The sequence below is a fragment of the Euleptes europaea genome, chromosome 1 (genome assembly GCF_029931775.1).
Source record: "Euleptes europaea isolate rEulEur1 chromosome 1, rEulEur1.hap1, whole genome shotgun sequence".
NCBI classification, from domain to species: Eukaryota; Metazoa; Chordata; class Lepidosauria; order Squamata; family Sphaerodactylidae; genus Euleptes; species Euleptes europaea.
Genome location: NC_079312.1, coordinates 143,060,292 through 143,082,007, shown reverse-complemented (window position 1 = coordinate 143,082,007; position 21,716 = coordinate 143,060,292). Strand labels below are relative to the sequence as shown.

General features: G+C 39.3%; 1 protein-coding gene across 6 annotated transcripts in view; it reads left to right on the top strand.

Annotated features, from left to right (window-relative positions):
• The window catches only part of CEP112 (centrosomal protein 112), a 379,853-nt gene that overhangs the window by 183,761 nt on the left and 174,376 nt on the right, over positions 1–21,716 (top strand). The window lies entirely within an intron of this gene.

The following is a 21,716-nucleotide window of genomic DNA, read 5'->3' as shown; positions in this document are numbered from 1 at the left end:
AGTTTTTATCTTTGCAGGCTGCCCACAAATTGCTGTACTTAACTTCTCACTTGATTTCTTAGTGTTTTCCACAATTTTTTAAAAGAGCTTGTGTGTGACTAAGTTTATCAGTTGAACAGTTATAAGACCCTTTACATTTCAGCTTGCTTTCCATTAGATATTTCTGTCAACTTGCAGGGCTACATCCATGTGTATGTATGTTATGTATAAAACCCCTCCCAGCTCCCATCTCTATGGTCACTGTTGGAAGCCATTTGGCAGAATAACCCCCAGCTGTGGTAGATTTAGACTTTTCAAACTTATTGATGAAATGTGCACTGTCAGCATGGAAACTTGTCTTTATTAGTGGTTCTGTTTTTTAAAAATCTTGGCTGATTATGGTGTTCTTTGCTTTATTATGTGTATGTCTAGCTATAATTTATGATCTAGAATGTGTAATATAAAAGCCCTGAAGTGAAGATATTTTTAAATTTAGAGCCTATATGGTCAAATAGGAAAATAATTATTGCTTTATTGATATGCGTTAGAATGTTTTGGATAATTCTGTACAGCAATGGGTATCTTTGTGTGGTAGATCCAACCGCCGTACACTTTTTGCACATTAAATTCTTTTTTTCCATTCCTGCTAAACAACTGGGCATATCAGTATCCTTGCTATCTAACCATCTGTAGTCCTACAGCAATTGTCTATATCATATTTAAACAGAATTAACAGTTTATTTTATTTTATTTTATTCTTTTGCCGCATGTTCCAGAAATTCAGTATTAGCTTGTCTAAAATAAAAATAAACCATAGGTGAAAGATACATTTTCTGTTTAGTTCATTTTTCCTTCTATTGTTTATCAAAAAAAGGAAAAAGAGTTTTTAATGCATAATGAGGAATTGATGGCTTTGGAGCCAGATAGCGCCCTCATCGTTTGCAGAATATTCCACTGCTGTTTTTTTTTTCATATTTAGCCTGTTTTCACAGACAGCACCCCAACTGAAGTGTTCCATTAATCTTTGCACTTACACTTACACAATTTTAATAAATATATTAATATATGAAGAAAGAAGCCTATTGCTATTACTAGCTTTTTTGTCATTAGATATACCCAGAAGATGCAGAATTTGGTGAGCCCAATTCCAGAGAAATCAGTGGATTTAAGTGTTTAACTATGCATTTCAGTTTCACTGATTACAGTGATAATTAGCTATGTCTGATGTTTGCTGGATTGTACCAATTTACGCATGTGACTTAGCAACATTTCCTATAGCAACATATCCTATATGTATATTCTGCTTGACGGCTTCAGCTGATGGGTATTTATGGGGGGAGATGTGGCACTTTTTATTGTATGTGCACAGGAAGACCATAGTAAAACTGTGAATCATTCCTTCTGTGCTGTGACTCATTGTAATAGAAAATCTGCTGTTGTGAAATAGTTAATACGATATAGTAGGTAGTTGAAATGCCATGTGATATCACTGGAAATCTTTGTTTTCATTTTTACTATTCTTAATACTGCCTCAGCACTACAGTCGTAATAGTACAGTATAGAAAATGTTCTTACTCTTGACTAGGCCATTTTTCCTGTTCTAAAAGGCTCTCTAATAACCACCATTGTTGCTAGGCAGAAAAAGTTCCACTTGGAAAGGCCAAATCTATTATTTTGGTTAAAAGGTAGTGCTTTCACTGATAAAATTGTGAGAGAATTTACATTTTGCAAATAATCACTTCATATGTAACCACTATGCGTTGATCTGATCTGCTATTATCTGTTGTAGCAGTATCAATAGTGCTATTACCAAAGCAAAAAAGCATGGTATAGCTAACAAATATAGTAAGGTTTCAATAAATACGTGACTGTTATTGTTAACAAATTTTATGTTAATTCTTTTCTATTGTCGTTAAATCATGTTTGTGCTGTGTGGCTTCCAGCCTCCTTCAACTTATGACATTGCGGAAGCCATTTTGTTTAGCTAGCCTCTTCAGGTAATTAGCATCCTGGCAAATAAATCCTCTTCTTTATTCTGAAAGGCAATGATGATTCATGGCTTTCAGCTGAGCTTAAGTAATGAAGATGTTTTACAAGCCTTTTTTAACTCTCATTAAAAATGGGTGCATATTTTACCTGTAATAACTGGAATAATGTTTTGTGAAATTTTGAAGAAAGGAGCATTTTCCAAGCCTCTGGAAAGGTTTGTAAATTATACACATCTGTGGTCTTATATAATTTAATTACTAAATGGAAGATATACTGCAGATCTGTTAGACAGAGTATCACAATGAAAGTTGTATTTTTTAAATAATACTTGACATATCCCAGAAATTATGTCAAAATATTAGTTATGTTTTCTGGTGAAACTGTTGGTTCATTTTGCTTATTCTTAATTCATTTTTTTCTTTACAAAAATTGCACCTCGTGCAACTACTAAATGAAAATCATTTTCCAGCATTTGAATTTCATTTTGTCATAACAAACAGCATATTTTAAATCTAATGTTTATAGTTGACAGTAATACGATTCAGAACAACAAATATAAGTTCCGAAAGTAGGTAATATACATTTAGTTGCCACAATTTACATACAGTAAATTTATATAGTATTTACATAATGTATATATATTATCTATCATTGGGTAATTTGGTTCAATGTTCAGTATTCAGTTTATTACTACCCAAAACTATAATCTTGTTCTAACGAAGTAATCTTTTACAGGAAGAGTGATTTTCTTTTTAAAATGCTATGTTGCCTTATAAGTTTGCACCTTGCTGGCGGCAAACGTACCAATTTAATGATCTCACTGTTTCTTGACTTAATGTCACTTTTTCCCAAGCACATGATGCACATATTTCTCTCTTCAAGGAGTGAACAGTTCCCATCTGCTGTGTAAAGTTTTATCTTCTTAATCTTATTTCTTGGCTGTTTTGACCTTTTACATAAAGAAGAAAGCAATGAACTTCAGAGAGAACACTTTACTTTGTTATTGTGTGGTAAAATACGCACAAAGAAAATGAAAATTTTCCTCCATTTTCTATTCCAAGGTGCAGTCCTGCCATTTTCTGTCATTCATAAATGTGTAGGCATGAAACTGAACAGTAGAACAGGATGTAACATTACAAAGGATCAGTAGCTAGAATGTTGATATACATTTACTTCTGGAAGTTGATATCAAGACACTCATCCAAGGAGCTATCTCCCTTAGCTTCGCATATTTCTCCAGATATATGGGCAACTTACTTTCAGGATATGTGTAAGGATTCCTCTCTGGCCCCCTCCTTAGAGAGCACAGAGGATCTGCCCTTATGGCCCCCTGAATCCTTGATTGACCAACTTAGACTAGGGAAAGCTCCAGGTGCTGATTTTATTCCACCCAAACTTCAGAAGAACAACAAAGACTGGTGGGTTCCTTTCCTGGCCTCATTTTTCACTTATATAGATAGGACTGGACATATGCCAAAGGACTGGGGCAGGGCAATTGTGGTGCTATTTTTTGAGAAAGGAAAGAGGGACAACCCAGCCAACTATAGGCCTATAAGTCTCCTCAGCATTATTAGTAAATTGTATGCCAAGCAACTTCATGACAAATTTACCAACTAGCTAGATCAAGAGGACATAATTGTCGATGAACAAGCAGGTTTTAGAGAGGGCAGGTCTACTTTAGATCACTGCCTGATTCTACAACATTTAATTGAAAAATATTCTTCTAAGGGTCCAACAGCTTTGTATGCAGCCTTTATAGCAGCCTTTAAAGCAGCATTTGACTCTATTTCTAGAAATAGACTCTGGGAAAAGTTAGAACTCTCTTCTCTAGATCGAAGGCTTCTATACTTGATCTGTACTCTGTATGATAACACCACCCTTCAGGTCAGATGCAGCAGATAAGGGCATCTTTCAAGAGTAGTAAATACCTACAAAGGAGTGAAGCAGGGTTGCATTCTGGTTCCTAATCTGTTTAATTTCTACATCAACAACTTAGCAACCTAAAAGCCCCAGCTTTACACCCTCCAAAGCTAGCCCATCGCGATATCTCTGTCTTACTCTATGCTGACTACGTGGTCCTCCTTTCCAGGACCCCAGTGGGTGTTAAAAACGCCATTCAGAGGCTATCACAATATTGTTCTGTTGAACAACTAGACATTAATTTCTCAAAGACAAAAGTTATGGCCTTTGGCAAGCACCCTAAAATACGAACATGGAGCATTGATGGCCACAAAATAGACCAGGTACTCAAGTTTAAATACTTAGGAGTAGTCTTACAATCCTCTGGTTCTAGAAAAGCTCACAGCGATTACGCAGCAGAGAAAGGGCAAAAATCTGCTTTAAACATCATTAATTTTTTAAGAACTAAGGGGGGGCATTACTTTCCAGCCGCTCTTAAGCTTTACCAAGCGAAAACACTGGCACAACTGACATGAGACTTTACTTGGGCCACCTTCATCTACTTTTGTCCCACTGGAGCGGGTTCAATCTAAATTCTTGACAGCAGCCCTCCATTTACCTTGCTGCATATCAAATGCTACTGCTAGACTAGAGGCAGGACTGGCGAGGGTGGAGGCAAGGGTTTGTATTGCTTCCATTATTCTTTAGCTTAAATTAAATCTTATCCCTCAAGGACTGCTACCCCTGCTTCTACAGGATAAGTTCCAGTCAACATGGTTAAAGACGGTCGTTAATAAAATGGCCTGCCTGGGCCTTTCTCCACCTATCCTGTTAGCCATGGGTGTAGACCAAGCTTCAAGTTTCTTGAAGCAAAGGGTGGAAGACATTGAACGCGAGACAGACCTTGGAAAATCACCATTTTCCCTAGTACCTGATAAATCTAGATACTTGATCTCAGCTGCGGCTTATTGCTATCATCTTGAGTCTACTAATTGTAGGAATTATAGGAAGGCCTTTACACTTGCCAGATGCCAGGCCCTACCATCAGCTGTTTTAGAAGGGAAATATAAGAAGATCCCTAGATCAGAGAGGTTACGTCCATGTGGAACAGGGGGCATTGCAACCATTGAACATGCACTGATATGTTGCCCATTCTACCACGAAGTTAGATAAAAGCTTATTTTCCCCCTACTTGGTAAATTCCTTGAAGAGTCAGCTGAGCTTTTGGCAAGGAAGCTGCTATTAGGAGAAGACCCTCAGCTTACCCTCCAAATGGCCAAGTTCTGCGCCGTTGCAATTAAAATACGCAGAACTTTATTAGAAAATGATTGTTAGTATATTTTACAATTTTATCAATTTTAAGATGATAATTTTAACCAGGGGCTGCTTTTATAGATTTACACCTTTATATGTACGGGCAGTCTGTGATTCTGCGGTGCAAAACTGTTGAGCCTGGAAATTTTGATGTATTGGCACGTGATTGGTCAGTTGACCGTATTAATAAATTTGAATTTGAAAAAATCTACTTGTCTGTAATGCTTGCTAGCTCCTAAAATTAACGATAGATCACCTTGTATGAAAATAATCTTTGCAATTTTGAAGTATTTGAAGCTAATAGGAAGAAAAACTTGGGTAGACAAAAGAGAAATGTGGTAGGATAAAGTGTTTATATACCCTTTCATTTCCTTTTTCCTGTTTTACTTTCCTTGCCTGTCGGTTCTGCCATTCTTTTTCTGATGTTTCCCCCCCCTCAGATTTGCATTGTCTTCTTTTTTCTTCATGATGTTATCCTTTCATTTCATACTCTTTTTTTACGAGGCTGAATTTGATCCCCAGTTTCTTATTCACATTTCCTAGTTCCTTATTCACAAATCCAACCACAAATACTGAAGATAATTTACACGCTCTGTATTCCAAAATAAGGCTTGAGCCACCACATATCATACATCCCGATATTCAGGGGACTCTGCCCTCCAAGCAGACCTATGATGTTTCCTGGTCCAAGCCTAGGGTGCTAACTGCTCAAAAGTGGGGTGCCCTCCGGACAAATGCACATGCAGAAAGTGGAGCAAAGCTGCATCCCAAACCAGTCTTTGGACCACCCCAAATCACACAAGTTCACACTTTGGAGACTGTCTTCTACAAGAAGACGTACACTGATGCCTGGTCCAAACACTGGTTCTGGCTCTAGCAGCTTCTGTTTGAGTTGCATCAAAATGTTTATATTGGGAAGAAAATTTGAATAAGGAATTAGAATGACAGCATGCCCTCTGAACCGCAAAATAAGGTTTGGACCACCGCATATCATATACCCAACATTCAGGGAACTCTTCCCTCCAAGGGAATCTATGCTGTTTCCTGTATATTTGCCATCAATTCACAGCCAACTTATGACAACCCCGTAGGTTTTTCAAGGCACGAAAGGTTTGAAAGTGGTTTGCCTTTGCCTTCCTCCACATCACAACCCTGGTGTTCCTTGAAGGTCTCCCACCCAAATACTACCTAGGGTCAGGGCTGAGTGTGTGTGACTGGCCCAAGATCACCTAGCAAGCTTCCATGGCGCAAGTGGGAATAGGAACATGGGTTTCCCAGGTCCTAGTCCGACACCTTAATCACTACACCATGCTGGGTCTCCCTGTTATCTTGACATGTATTAAATAAACTGCTTTGCTTTGATCTACAAACTTATTCTGCTTATAATGATAACCTGAAATCCAGAATGGGAGAGTTTCATTAAAATATTGTGTTTTTCATTTTGGAAACATTTTGGGGTTGTCTGATGTAACTTCCCTTTGAAAGCATCATAAATGGCAGAAGATGCCATTTTAGCATAGATTTTGGTTATCATTGTTGTCAATTCTTCTTTGGCTGTTGGGTAAGAATTTCAAGTATTTATTCATCAACTGAAATTATTGTCAGCATCAGGTTCCTTTGACTCTAATTGTTAGGAGGACAAGAATAGTTGTTTCACTCTGTAATATAAATATCTGTTTGCTCTGAACACACATCAAAGTTTTTATCCCCATAAAAATATAGCTCTGAACACAGGATATGTGTATTTCTGGGCTGTTCATTCTCAGCCTACCAATTAATTAACTTGAAATCTAAATTAGATCTTAAATTGACTAGTGTACCAACTTAAATGAGCACACAAACTTAAGGTGGTGTTGGAGTATGGAAAACTTGCACTTTTTCATTCGACCTTTTCATTGTTCTACAGCTGTTCATAATTTATGCATGATGCAGATTTCTTGGAAATTATATGCGTCCTATTTATTTATTTTATTAATCTTAATATCATGCACTCCCCAGCAAAGCCTACCCTGCTAAAGGCGGCATGGTATAGCCTAATCTCATCAGATCTTAGAAGAAGGGTCAGTATTTGGGAGGGTGTCCTCCAAGAAAAACTCTGCAGAGGAAGGCAATGACAAACCACCTCTGCTTCTCACTTGCCTTGAAAGCCCCTTGCTTGGGTCACCAGAAGTCGGCTTAATAAGTCAACACTTAATAAGCTGTCAAATAAGTTAGCGGCGGTGGTAGGGAATTCTGCCTTAAGTTTGGAGAAAAAAAGCACTTTATACTCATGAATCCTTAATTCCACTTATCCCCAGTGGTAAAGAAGATCCTGCAAAATCAAATAAGAAAGTTGATTTGTTAATCATTTCAAAAAGGTTATTTACTGTTCTCAAGTGCTAAAGTTACTGGATCCCTTGTTGGTCCCAAAGGATCGGCAATAGAAAGTAGATAAAATTATATTTCCTTGGACCAATGCAGTCTGGTGTAGTAATATGCAAGCTTTAAAGACTTATAGAACTTTACATCACACAGATTAAAATAAACCATTCTGTCCTTTGAGCTTAGATACCAATCAACCATGAGTAGTATTCCTATCTTGCTGCAGTAGAAGGAAGAAATTAAAAGAACCATGAATGGCTTGGTTAGAAGAAGCCACTTCCTACTGAAGCTTAGTTGTCCATCGTTCTTTAGTAGAGGAAGTAGGCTTTAACATGTTTTCCCTTCATTTTAATTTTTTTCTTTGAATGTTCTCCTTTGAAGTAGCATTTGGACCCAAAAGTACTTCATAAACAGCATCCAGTAAGGAGGAATTTCACCTTCAGCTTAGTTTCCCTTCCCTTTTCAGCCACTTCTAGGACTCAAGTGTGGTTCGGCACCAGGGTTTTCCTGTGCTTTTAACACCAGGTTTTTTTAGCAGGGAACGGCTTTGGAGGTGACATGGCGGCGCCTCGCCCACGCCATCCCCAGCCGCTGAAAGGTTTAGGAATGAGCTGTAAGTCTAAAACGTTTGACCAAAATCCCCAAGTATGAGGACATCCAAAACATGTGTGAAGTCAGCTGTAACAACGTGAAATTTCCAGCAAATATCTGTTGGTAGATTATTGAAGGTGTGATGTATGACTGATACTGGATTTTTACCCCAAAAATCAGAAGAAATTTATCTACAAAGGCCATTATCCTAAATCTGTTTCCATTCTTCCTCTGGAATAATTTGAAATAAATAGAATAGAATTGGAAGGGACCACCAGGCTTATCTAGTCCAACCCCCTGCACAATGCAGGAAATTCACAACTACTGGAATTCACTGCTTTTGGGGCACAAAGGCGAGACAAATTGGCCATGCATTAATCCCCAAAATTTACCATGACCACCATGTGCCGTCTCTTTGAGAACTTTGTAATCTGGTCTAGGAGTGTCTCATCCAAGTCCTCTGCCTGGTTTGGTGGTCAATAGCAGACCCCCACCGTATTATCACTATTATTTCTTACTCCTTTTGTTTTTACCCATAGAGTCTCGACTGAACTTCCTTGCTCAGATTCATGTACTTCTTCACAAGCGTACACATCTTTGACTTATAATGCTACTCCTCCCTTCCTTATCTGTCTATCCCTTTTAAACAAGTTTAAACCCCTCAATCTCAATATTCCAATCATGAGTGATATCCCACCAAGTTTCAGTAATGCCTATTAGGTCAAAATCCCCTTGTATAAGGGTTTCAAGTTCTTCCTGTTTGTTTCCCATACTCTGTGCATTAGAGTACAGATGTTGGTGTCCATGGTTTATGTGCCCCAAGGTTTTTTTTTCTGAGCTTACCCATGAGTTTATGTTTCCTTGTATGCATGGAACTCCCTGCAAATCTTTATTGTTCTCATCTCGTTATTATCAACATGCTAGATTTTAAGTTTTTGTCTCGCTCCCCCATAGGATTTAGTTTAAAGCCCTCCTTATCAGGTTGGCAAGGCTCTCACCAAACACATTTTCCCCTACCCTCGTGAGGTGCAAACATTCTCCCAATAGACCTTCATCTCGAAAGCATAAGCCGTGGTCCAAAAATCTAAACCTTTCTTGATGACACCACCTACACAGCCAGTCATTAATTTGTAGTATTGTTCTTTCCCTTACTAAGCCACAACCTTCGACAGGAGGAACTGATGAAAACACAACCTGCGCCCCCAGGTCCTTCACCTTCTTACCCAAAGCCGCATAGTCTCTTTTAATATGTTCTGGGCTGTGTCGGGCAATATCATTTGTTCCCAATGAATAAGCAAGAAGGGGTAATAATCTGTGGGCTTGATGAGTCTTCCTATCCTTTCTGTCACATTATGGATGCACGCACCTGGTAGACAGCAGACCTCTCGAGAAGACAAGTCCAGTCAGCACATTTTAGACTCTACCCTTCTCAGTAGAGAATCCCCATTCACCAGAACACGTCTCTTTCTACATTGGAGAGTGGAAGATCAAGTCCTCTCATGTACAGGAGCCTGAAAATTTTCTTTCAAGCTTTGTCCAAGTGGTCCAGAATTAGTATCTATGGGGAGATCCTGGAACCGATTGCTGAGCAACAGAGGCTCAGAATGACTCCTGAGTTTCCAACTCTTGTGGGTCACATTCTTCCATGCACCTCCTCCTGAATTGCTTGCGCCTCCATTTGTTGAGATTCCTTACTCTCCTCTTCCTGCTGCCCCCTAAAGAGTGCTTCATGCGTTCTGTCCATGAACTCTTCACCTTCCTTTATAAAATGGAGTGTGGACAAGCATGCCTCAAGTCCCTGTATCTTCTCCTCCAGCAGGGCTACCAACTTACACTTGCTGCAAGTGTAATTATTGTTACCCTCAGGTAACAATACAAACATGCCGCAGACCTTACATGTTACAGCTTCAGCTCCCTCACTAGCCACACTGCTGTAATCCATTGCTGAAGCTGTTCAGTGACTTTCCCGCACTTCCCTGATAGCTCTCCTGACACACTGCCTCTCAAGACACCTGCTTGAGAAGCAAAACCACTCAACAGATATAAAATGTAGAAACTTGTCAGCTGCCTACAGGGCCCCCAGGCTAAGAGCCACAGGGCAATAGAGGAGCCTTCATAATGAAGAGCTCTCAGTCCCACCCCTCAACAGCCAACAGCAGAGGGCAGAGCCAGCAATTAACCCCAAACACACTTGCCCTCCTCACTCAGGAAACAGCAACTCTTTAGAACTCTGAGTCCTGCGGACTCTCAGCCAGGTGCCTCAGCTTCTGCCTCTGGCAAGAGGAGCCTTCCCAATGAACAGCTCTCAGTCCTACCCCTCAACAGCCAACAGCAGAGGGCAGAGCCAGCAATTAAACCCAAACACACTTGCCCTCCTCACTCAGGACACAGCAACTAAACAAAAGATGAAAGGGAATTACTCAGAAACCCCTCTCCAAGCACCCCCGCCCACTCAATCTCACACACTACCCTCTCACACACACCAGCTGAGAAAAACAACAACAACTTGCACTGCCCTCTTCACTCAGGACACAGCAACTAAACAAAAATCAAAGGGAATTACTCAGAAACCCCTCTCCAAGCACCCCCGCCCACTCAATCTCACACACTACCCTCTCACACACACCAGCTGAGAAAAACAACAACAACTTGCACTGACCTCTTTAGAACTCTGGGTCCTGCAGACTCTCAGAAGTTTGGTAAGTTTGGTATCCACTTAATAGACTGCTGTGCTTATTACCTTTAGTTGATGCAGTCTACAATAACATTTCAAGATCTCTTATTTTGTGCTCAGAAATTTTCAGTTGTTTTATGACCAGGTTGTCCTATTTTCTTGTGTGAGTAATGCTCTCTTAGAGCCCTGTGCCACAATGGCCCATCCCACAGTGGAGTGATGTGTGAATTCAACAAGGACAATCTTTTATCTATAGATTTTCTTTGTCATGTTGATGTCTAGGCTCACTCCATCCTTTTTTCTTCTGTTTTCATCTTCTCTGAGGGTTGGTTGTTTTCTGCTGCAAGAGAGTCTCCTAGTTTTCCTTCATATGTTGTATGGAATAGACTGCAAATAATGAAAGATTCTATGTTGATATTTGATTGGATACCCAGAGGCAAAGAATGATTGTCCCTAGTCCTTTCCCCTACTTTTGATATGTCTTGTTTTCACAGGATAAGTTACGGAAAACATTGTCCAAGTTGGCTGTTATATCTTTTTTTTTCCTTTCGAAATAGGGGTACAGAAATAAGAAAGAGGAAGGGAATAATTTTAAAAAAACATGATATGCAAATTAACAGAGCTCAAGCTCATCAAGTGCCTCATAACCCCAGGATGTTAAATGTAATAAAACTAAGTTATTCTACCTCATTATCCATTTAATACAATTAACGACAAAAAGTTATGAACTGCTGTAGCCCCTTAAAAAGAATATGTCTTACTTATCTACTGTACCTGTTGTTGCTATATTACTAAATTAAATTAATATCACAGTACATAATGTATCCCCATGCTATAAAATGTCTTCATAACATAACATCTAAATATAAAATAACACAATTTTTTAAATCAAACAAGAATCACGCTTTGAAAAGTGTAATTGGTTCAGGAACAAAAATTGTAATCCAAAAGTAGAACTGGGTTCATATCATGTAAATTTGTCATAGAATGGTTGCCATCTCTGTTTATGTTTATCGGTTTTCTGCGAACTAAGTTGGTTAGTCTTGACATTGTCGCCAAATCAAACATTCTTGCAATCCACTCTGCAAGAGCCTTTTGTCTTTCCAGTGAGACACATACAAAATCCTAGTGGCCGTAAAAGCGTATTGAAAAAGTTCTCTGTGAATCAGCCTTATCTGAGATGGGGTTATTCCTAGCGACATATATTTAGGATTCATATCAAAACTTATACATAGCATGTCTTGAATCTCTTTGTGTATAAGTTTCCAGAATTGTTGTGACTTTTTGCATGTCCACCATTGATGATTTCCAACAGTTTGCGTGACCTGTGTTGTACATCTTATGGAGATTTTTTGTGCCAGGTGCCATCTATAAAACATCTTATACCAATTCTCCTTAATCTGTTGCGAGGATGTAAATTTAATCTCAGTCGTCCATGGTCTTTCCCAGGTTGTCATCGGTATCATCACTCCCATGTTTTGCATCCATTTTATCATAGATGTTTTAACTTGTTCTGAAGCTGTTTCATAAGATAGAAGGAGTTTATATAGTTTAGTAAACAAATGGTCTCCTGATTTTGAAATAATTTGTTCAAATTCCATTGCTTTTCTGCTGTTACTCTCTGTTGGACAGTCACTTCTCAAACTGTGTATGACCCGATGATAGACATACCATGAGATCTTTATGCCTTCATCCAGTAATTCTTGTAGAGACTTAATTTTACCATTCTTTCCCAATAGATTTGAGTAGATTAGGTAGTCATTTATGTCTTCCTCGTTCCGTAATCCAGATATGCTTCTGTTGGTGACATTAAAGTAGTTGGAGATGGGCTTAATATTGGTTTTAAAGTTCCCCAAACTTTCAGCAAATGGCCTGCTAAGTTTTCTTCTTGACTCGAAAGCTCTGTTGATTTAGGTTTTTCCTTCCAAAGGGTATGGTGAAATCCTCGACTCCATCCTGCTTTTTCTAGTCTGATCGTTCTGTCTTCCGGAGACAGAATACAATTGGATAGCATAGCTAGAGAGGCCGCTTGATGATAGAGTTTTAAATTTGGTAATGCCAGCCCTCCTCTCTTTTTCGCATCCTGCAGAACTGAGAATCTGATCCTAGGTTTTTTCCCTTACCAGACAAACTTGTTAATTTGTTGTTGCCATTTTTTCATGGTTGCAGAGCTAATAAAGATTGGAAGAGTCTGAAACAAGAAGTTGATTCTTGGTAGAACGTTCATCTTAATGGATGCAATCCTGCCCAGCCAAGAAATTTGAAGTCTGTTCCATCTGTCCAAATAATTTTCAATTTTAGCCCATAGGGCATTATAGTTCAAGTCAAACAATGTTTAAGGGCTGTCATGTGGCTCCACTCCCAGGTGGCGAAGGAACCACTCAGAGTATGTCCTAGTGGAACCACTTGTTCGCCACTCCATTTCCTCCCAATGTTTCATTGGCCAGCAAGGTGATTGCCCAATGCCTGGATCCATGCCCCATGCCTGGCCAATGCTCTCATCTCCTGTAGCCAATAAAGCTGTGGCCTTTTTGTTCCCATTTTGTTGTACTGTGATTTATTTCTTTGGTCATTTCCAAAGCAGAACAGCTTTTGCCCTTAAGACCGCAATCTGGTTTCCAACCATACGGTCTCTGTCTAAAGGGGTGTGCAAACAGCTCTCATCAGCAAAAGACCTTCTCCAAGTTGATCATCTGCTCCACAATGATGTAAAGTCATTATACCTAACAGCCTGGCTGTTAGTAGGCATCTGATCAGAGATTTTAGTTGCATCTCGCAAGCTGGCAGCTCGAAAATCTTATGTCACTAAGTGGAGGACAATTCAGAATAGTTTGGGTCTAGAGTCATGTCCCTTATGGCAGATTTTGAGTATCTTTTGTCACTCAAAGACGGGTTTGGCAACCTCATCACTCAAGGTTCATCTAGCTGCAATCTCTGCGTGTCATAATGGTATCAGTGGTTTTACTGTGTTCTCAGCACCCCAATCAACAAAGTTTCTCAAGGGGCTCCTTAATCTGTACCCACTGATAAAACCTTTTGTACCCCAGTGGAGTTTATCATTAGTGTCGACAAGACTTATGTATAAACCTTTTGAACCCATGGCTACCTCTGAAATGTCTTTATTGTCATTCTAGACTGCTTTTTTGTTAGCTATTACATCAGATCACAGGGTGTAGGAGCTGCAAGCCTTGAGCTGTGACCATCCTTTCCTTAAGTTTCATGCAGACAAAGTAGTCTTACATCCCAGTCTGAATATTCTTTCACTTCCACCTAGCCCGAGACATCACTCTATCAGTGTTTTTCCATCCCCAACCTCAATGGCAGAACAAACCCTCCATTCACTAGACGTTAAAAGAGCACTGCTTTTTTTATTTGAATCATACAAATCACTTTAGAAAAGAACATGATTTATTTATTTGCTTCAATGGTCCCCAAAAGGGAAAGGCAGCAACTTCCCAAATGTTATCCAGATGGGTGGTCTCAGCTATAAGACTGGCATATGCTGAAGCACAGGTGGAATGCTCGATTCCTTTGATAGCTCATTCCACCAGGGCCCAGGCATCTTCTGCAGCATTCCTTGCAAAGATATCCCTCGGGGACATCTGCAGAGCCGCAACTTGAGCTACCCCCTCGATCTTCATCAAACATTACTCCACTGATGTAGTGAATGATTCCAGGAGTGAGGTGGCTGTCGGTACTTCAGTCACTTTTTCACTAATTAGCCCATGCCCACCTCCTTGGTAAGTGAGCTCGCTAATCTCCCATGTGGGACTACATAGAGGCCACAATGGTGAAAACAGTGTTGCACTTACCTGTTACCGTTCTTCATCGAGTGGTCTTCTGTGCAGGCACACATCCCTCCCTCCTCTCCCTGTTGTGGGCTGTCCTGCTTCACACCTTATTACCTCTCCACGGTGACGAAGGGAGAACTGAAGGATGAGCGCTCTCCCTGCCCCTGCCAGATGCTCCTTTGGGCAGGAAACACCAGCAAGGGACAGAGGGGAGGGGAAGCATTCCTTGTTTAATGAATCTTCTAGAGAGCTTTGGAAAGTCCTTCTCTGTGGCAGGCCTGAACCTGCACAGTCCCATGCATCCCTGCACAGAAGACCATTGGATGAACAACAGTTACAGGTAAGTGAAACACTGTTTTATATTTAGCAGGCAGGTAATTCAAAATATAAATTCACTCATGCACACATCCAAACTGATGTGTCAATTGCTGCACTAGAAAGCTGGCCTGAAGCTTACTTTTTCTTTCCATTGATTATAATACCCTTCTTGGGCACACATACTAATTTTCTCTCCCTGACATGAATGTTTTGTAGCCCATTTGTTCTGCTTTTCTACCTTATATTAACCAACATAGTGCTTGTATGAAAATATAGCACTCATTGCAAACCTGAACTACACTGTAATTTCCTAGCAAAGACTGATATTTCATAACTGCCACTACAAGCCATGGTGAAGGACTCGCTTCCCTGCTTTAGCATAATTATGGGCATAATCTCTTTTCAAGAAAGTATGTATCAATCTAAGCCAACTCTTTTGTAAAACATGGGTTCAAACAGGCACCTGTCTTAGAGAAAACTTTATGGCAATAAAGGGTCACTTACTATAAAGAATATGCAAATAACATTAGCATAAAATAGAAAAATTACACTAATCTTTATTCACTGTCTGACTGAAAGAAAGATAACAAGCAGGCTCCAAGATTTACACACATGTTGTTAGAGTAATTTGCTTCAGTATGACATTCCCCCTCCGCCCAGTTTTGGAATGGCTCTAACCCATTCAGGCATAGAGCTAAAGAAGAACAGAGAGGGTTCCCTGTCCTATCTGTTTTTCAAAATCTCTGAAAGAAAACTTATGGGAAGCCAGTTGGGAAGCCTATTTATGCTAATAGGGTTTCCTATTCCTATTACTAATGTAGATAGCAAAAATAAGATGAAATTATTCCCTCTAAGTGAGGCTGATCTGAAGTATATCACATAACAGAGCTGGGAAACTTCTGCTGAACACTTCAAATTCAAAATATGAGGAAGCTTGAATTGTAGCCTGACTAGAATTCACAACTTTGGTGTGGTATGACACTTACTTTGTGGCAAATAGGGAAGTGTGCAATAGACTGACTACTTTGCTGGCTCCAGAATGGGTGTTGTAGTTTTTAAAAATGAAAGTCAGAATGTCAAACTGGCCAGTACAGCTCCAGTTCATTTCAGTTGTGTTTTAAAATTAAAGATGAATGTATGAAGGTGAGTTTGTCACTCTTCAACTAGAGGATGAAAACCGCCTATCCTGGTTATGCTGTCACCCAATTCCCATGTCTTAAACATCCTGGCTCAGTAAACAAGAGTACATCAACCCTCAGGGAACTGTGAATGCTGTGTGATGCTCTCTACAGTGGATCATCATCATACTTTGAATTTGGTTATTGCACAGTCACCAAAAAATACAGCCACAACCCCCAAAAGAAGAATGCTTCTGGAATAGATTCCAGATTGCTTTGAGCACTCCTTTCTCTACAGTTTCCTGGGTGACAACGCTGCTAGTGATTGCTACGTAATATATTAGATTTGAATCCACTAGCATCTTAGAGACCAACAAGGTTTTCAGGGTATAAGTTTTCAAGAGTCAAAATTTCCTTCATCAGAGTAGGAATGGATATCGGAGTCTTTTTCTCCCAGGAAGAAGGTGGGAAGGGTTTGGGGAAGGGAGAGGCCTCAGCTGCATATAATGTCAAAGAGTCCACCCTCCAGAGCAGCCATTTTCTACAGGGGGACAGATCTCAGTCATCTGGAGTTCAGTTGTAATTTGAGGAGATCTCCATGTCCCGCCTTGAGATTTGCAACCCTAGGCCTTGAAGCAACCTCTGAGTGACTTAAGACCACCCAACTTGCATGACTCAACTAGCCTTGGCTGCTTGCTACTCTTCAACAGCAGCCACTTTATGAAAGCCGTTGTTGTGTAGCAGTTAGAGCTTCAGGGTAGGGTCTGGGAGACCCAGGTTCAAATTTCCAATTTGCTGTGGAAACTCACAGTGATTGTGGACCAGTCACATACTTTCAACCTAACTTACCTCACAGGGCTGTTGTGTGGATAAAAAGGGGGAAAGGAGAATGAGCTGCTGTGGCCCCCTCTGTGGAGAAAGGTGGGGTATAAATGAAGTAAACAATAAATATAGCGGTAGATGGGAGGGAGATAAAAAGTAGGTTGGTGAATGGCTGAGGAGAGAATGAGGCAGGGGAAAGAAAGAGCATATGGGGTGTCAGCGGGAGGAAAAGAGGAAATAGTGTGGGGAGTGGGGGAGTGGGGAAAGTGAGGTGCCATGCCACAAGTTCTTGAGGGTTCCCTGCCATGCAAGTGAGCCGAGCCAGTGGCTGCCACCACACAATTGGGCACAGTTTTTCTAGGTAGAGGCTCCTGGTGGGGGGAGAGAGAAAACGTAAGAGAGAAGTGAAGATAAAGGTAGGTAAGATTGTCCCAAGTTGTTATGCTGGGCTGGATATGTCTCCCATATAAAATGTGTGCAGTTATCAACCTGGTAAAAGCAATTGGTAAAAGCAATTGGTAAAAAGCAGTTATCAACCTGGTAAAACACATTTTATATGGGAGACATATACAGCCAAGCATAACAACTTGAGACAATCTTAAAAAGCAAAATTGGTAAAAAGCAATTATCAACCTGGTAAAACACATTTTATATGGGAGACATATACAGCCAAGCATAACAACTTGAGACAATCTTACCAGATGTTTGTATAATTGGTAATATATTATACAACCTATATACATGTCTGGTCTGATATAGTCTGTATATGTACATATATCTGTAAATGTGTATATTTTTTACATGGGTTTCAATTGACCACTAAGGAAGGCCAAACAGGCTGAAATGCATCTGGTATGTGGTTATAGGAAATGACATTGTGCTGTTTTAACATTTTTAAAATATTTTTTATCTTGACATAGTACTTTAAATAAATTATATTTTCATTATCTATATATTTTATTTATCCCACCCAACCTTGAGTACCCAGCTTCTACTTTCTAGGTTGGGTTTCATTCCCCTCTTTTTTTCTTCCACCTTTGGAATTCTGACATGGCATGGTGGGCGCAGCCACAAAAGGGATGCACAAAATGGCTGCCACAGGAGGCGAGGCCAGTAGGAGAGATTGCCACAGTTTAATTTCAGTAACATAACACAGATCCTTGTGCTGTGGTTGCAGCTGCTGCCAAAGCAACATTTTAAAAAACCTGTACAGCCAATCAAATCTCCAGTAGTCAATCAGAAGCCTTGCTGGGCAAAAGCCCTACCTGGCCCCATCCATTTCCTAAAAAACACTTTGTGGGTTCCAGAAAAGGTGCGAGCAGGCACCATGGCACCTACAGGCAGACTAAATCCATGGCAGGTAGGACTGGAACCTAGGTCTCCCTGGTCCAAACTGAATTATCTCCTCAGAGGATAACACTGATTCTTGAAGCTCATCTCATGCTACAGGTTCTGTGTCAGTCACAAAACTTCAATATTCATAGCTAAACCACACACGTTGAATGGTGCCCACAACTGGTTTCGCCATGACTAAAAGCTAACTCCTGGAAATAAATTTCCAGAAAGTCCACGCAAAATGCATTAGCTCTATGTCCATTCATGTTGGTGTACACAAAGGGCACTTTCACACATGCCAAATAATGCACTGTCAATCCACTTTCAGTACACTTTAATGATAGATTATGAGTGGATTTTTCTAGTTCACACGTATGAAAGTACCCAAAGAGACTTGGGGTGAAATGAAATTTAACTTACCATGAAATAGTTCATGGTAAGTTAAACAGAAGAGGATTTTCTGTAGCCTATATCCAAACAGGTAAAGAAGTTTCAGAATGTCAAAAAGTGCAAGAGTCCAGTAGCACCTTAAAGACTAACAAAAATATTTTCTGGTAGGGTATGAGCTTTCGAAAGCTCATACCCTACCAGAAAATATTTTTGTTAGTCTTTAAGGTGCTACTGGACTCTTGCACTTTTTGACTACTGCAAACAGACTAACACGGCTACCCACTGTGAATTATATTCAGTTTCAGAATCTAAGAGAAATTATAGAATCAGTAATAATACGTATAAATATGTTTTATATAATTTGTATTTGCAGTATTACTGCAGTTATACATTGATAGCCACAGAAACATGGCAGATCAGTGAAATTGCACCTGGGAAATAGATTAAAATCCCATTTCAGAAGATGGCATAGCTGAGCCGACGTATTCAGGACATATCAACATTAGCTGTACAATCTTGGGATTATTTACTTGATCATCATCCAGCATGGTATATGTCATTATGTATAATAATGCCTTCCTGCTCAAGTGGGCCGGTGGGGTTTTTGCCCAGCAAGGGCTGTGCAGATTAAAAAAAAAAATGCTTCAGCAGCAGCTGCTACCAAAGCACAAAGATATTCACTTTGTGGCTAAAGGTAAACTGTGTGTATGCAATACAAATATTTTTAAATAATATGTTCATTTTACAAAGCATCCTGTTAAACACAGATTCTGCTTGAAATGTGCCAGAGTTACTGTTAGTTATGTATGACTTCACTCACTGACATACTGTGGTTTGCTTTGCCTCTGTGGTTGAGCCCACCACTCTGTGAGAATTCCAAGGGTGTCTACAGACTCAGAATGGTTGGCGTCCTTAATCTATATAATGAAACTATAATGACCAGCTTCACCAAGATGAAGATTACAGAATCATTGAGAACATTGGAAGCACTACAAATCTCATGTACAATGGTATACAGGAAGTATCAACCATTTCACAATGTAGACCTCATTATTATTATTTAAAAAAAAACCTCTGTATACAGCAGACAATCCCTCTTGTGTTTGCAGTAACTGCCATATGTTTCATTGAGGCCGTAACTTATTTCAGCCAATTTCATCTGCTGGTGTAAGAAGATAAGGCAGAAATATTTAACCAAAAAGCTAAGAAGGACCAGTCAGCACCATTCTGTGGATCATCTGGCTTACCTTATCAATTGTCTATGTCAGTTTATGTTTGACTGCACTTGAATGGGTAACACATAAAATGCATCATGCATAACTGATTAAGATGGTACCTTTTAATGGTCATACTTGCAGAATTCTGAGGAAAAAGTAATCCTTCAAGTTTCATACAAATTTTCCTGTAGCAAAAATGAAACACACCGAGTAATAAACATTACCTGAGGGCAGTAAATAAACCTCTTTATAATAGTTTTGTATATGTATAAATAAACTATATAAAACATGGAACTTTAGATGTTACCATCTTTATCTACCATGGTCTCTTTCCATTGTTTACTCTAACACTCTTATTTCCTACCCAATACCAGAAGCATTAAAATACCTTGTGACAATGTATTGCTTTACATGTTGCTGTCTGGCCTTCTAAGCCTGTTCTTCCAAGTACTATTCAAAACAGTAGAGCAAGAAAATCAGTTGTCAAAAATGTTTCGTAAACATTTTATTCTTTAATGATGCACAGGCTTAGCTGAAACTGTAATTTCTGCCTACAAATTACTTTTATAGCTAGGTCAACTCTATGTTGAGGGAGATCTCTTTAATGAGATATGATATGAGGATAAAACTGGAATGGTTATCAGCTACAGATTTGGAAATAAACGCACCAGCTATTTGTAATATGGTCAGAGCTATATCACGTGGTGAACATTCTGTTATTCTTCCGTGTACCAATCTCATATGTTTATGTCCAAAACTATATCTGTAATTCTTATTACCTGTGATGGTTATTTTATAGAATGAATATAATGTGTGTAGTGTGGGAGACCATGAATGTTCTTACTGCTTCTCCTGTATCTGATAGGCGCAGTTATGTTGAAGTATCTTGTTGTTTGTTCTTGAAATGAATGTGCAAGCCAAGTTTTTTTCTAGAAAATATTTCATTCTAAGTTTGAATATGTTTTTATTATGATGTAGACAATGGTTTTTCTTCCAAACCATTGTTCTTGTTTTTGACATTTGTTTTTAACATTAAGGAATCATTTTGAATGCCTAAGAAGGACAGTCCTCAACTAACACATGCAAATTGTGATGGCTCTAGTAATAGCACTATTTAAAGAACAAAGCATTTAACACACAGTAATTCTATCTTTGACCAGTCCCATCAAATTACCATAAATAAGTGAAGGAATCTGAATAGCAAGGGCTCTCTAGTAAAGATACCCTATTCTGATCTAGTTCTGTAAGAATGTGAAATAAAGTATTAATTTAAGCAAATATAAAAATATGTATGCCATGCAGTTATAATCATATGTCATTATTCAAAAAATGCAGCAGAAACTGACAAATTAAAAACAGAAGGATGTGTCTGCAAGGACTTTTCCAGTCATTAAAAAGCTGCTGCACCTCTCAGGCAAACTATTTAATGGCAACTTCTTACTCACTGTACTGACATCTTCAAAGGCTCTGACATCTGTCAGCCTTTGAACTCCCATTAAAAATATTATCCCATTTCCATTCTTTTATGCCCATTTTTTTTAATTATAGCCCTTCTTTCAAGTTGGGAACATGGCTGGTTTAAATGATGCTGTCCTTTCGTTTTTCAGCCACCCAGCTGCGGTTTGAATAAATTGATGTAGAATCAAAGGCGGGACTTTAAAGGGAAAAGGTTTGATGGACTTGGACTCCAAACCAGATGAGGCTTTATGATGAAAAGGGTTTAATCCCAGCACAGGCATTGCTTCTATCAGTCGAGCAGTACAAAGCGATTCATATGTATAGGTTCAGAAGAAATGATCTATTTAAAAAAAAAGCACAGATCTCTTCAGGACTTGCAAATGTGGCATTAGCTAATATTCAGAGCACTGATTTTCTTTCATCCACTAGAAGCTTATGATTATAGTACAGTTCTTGAATT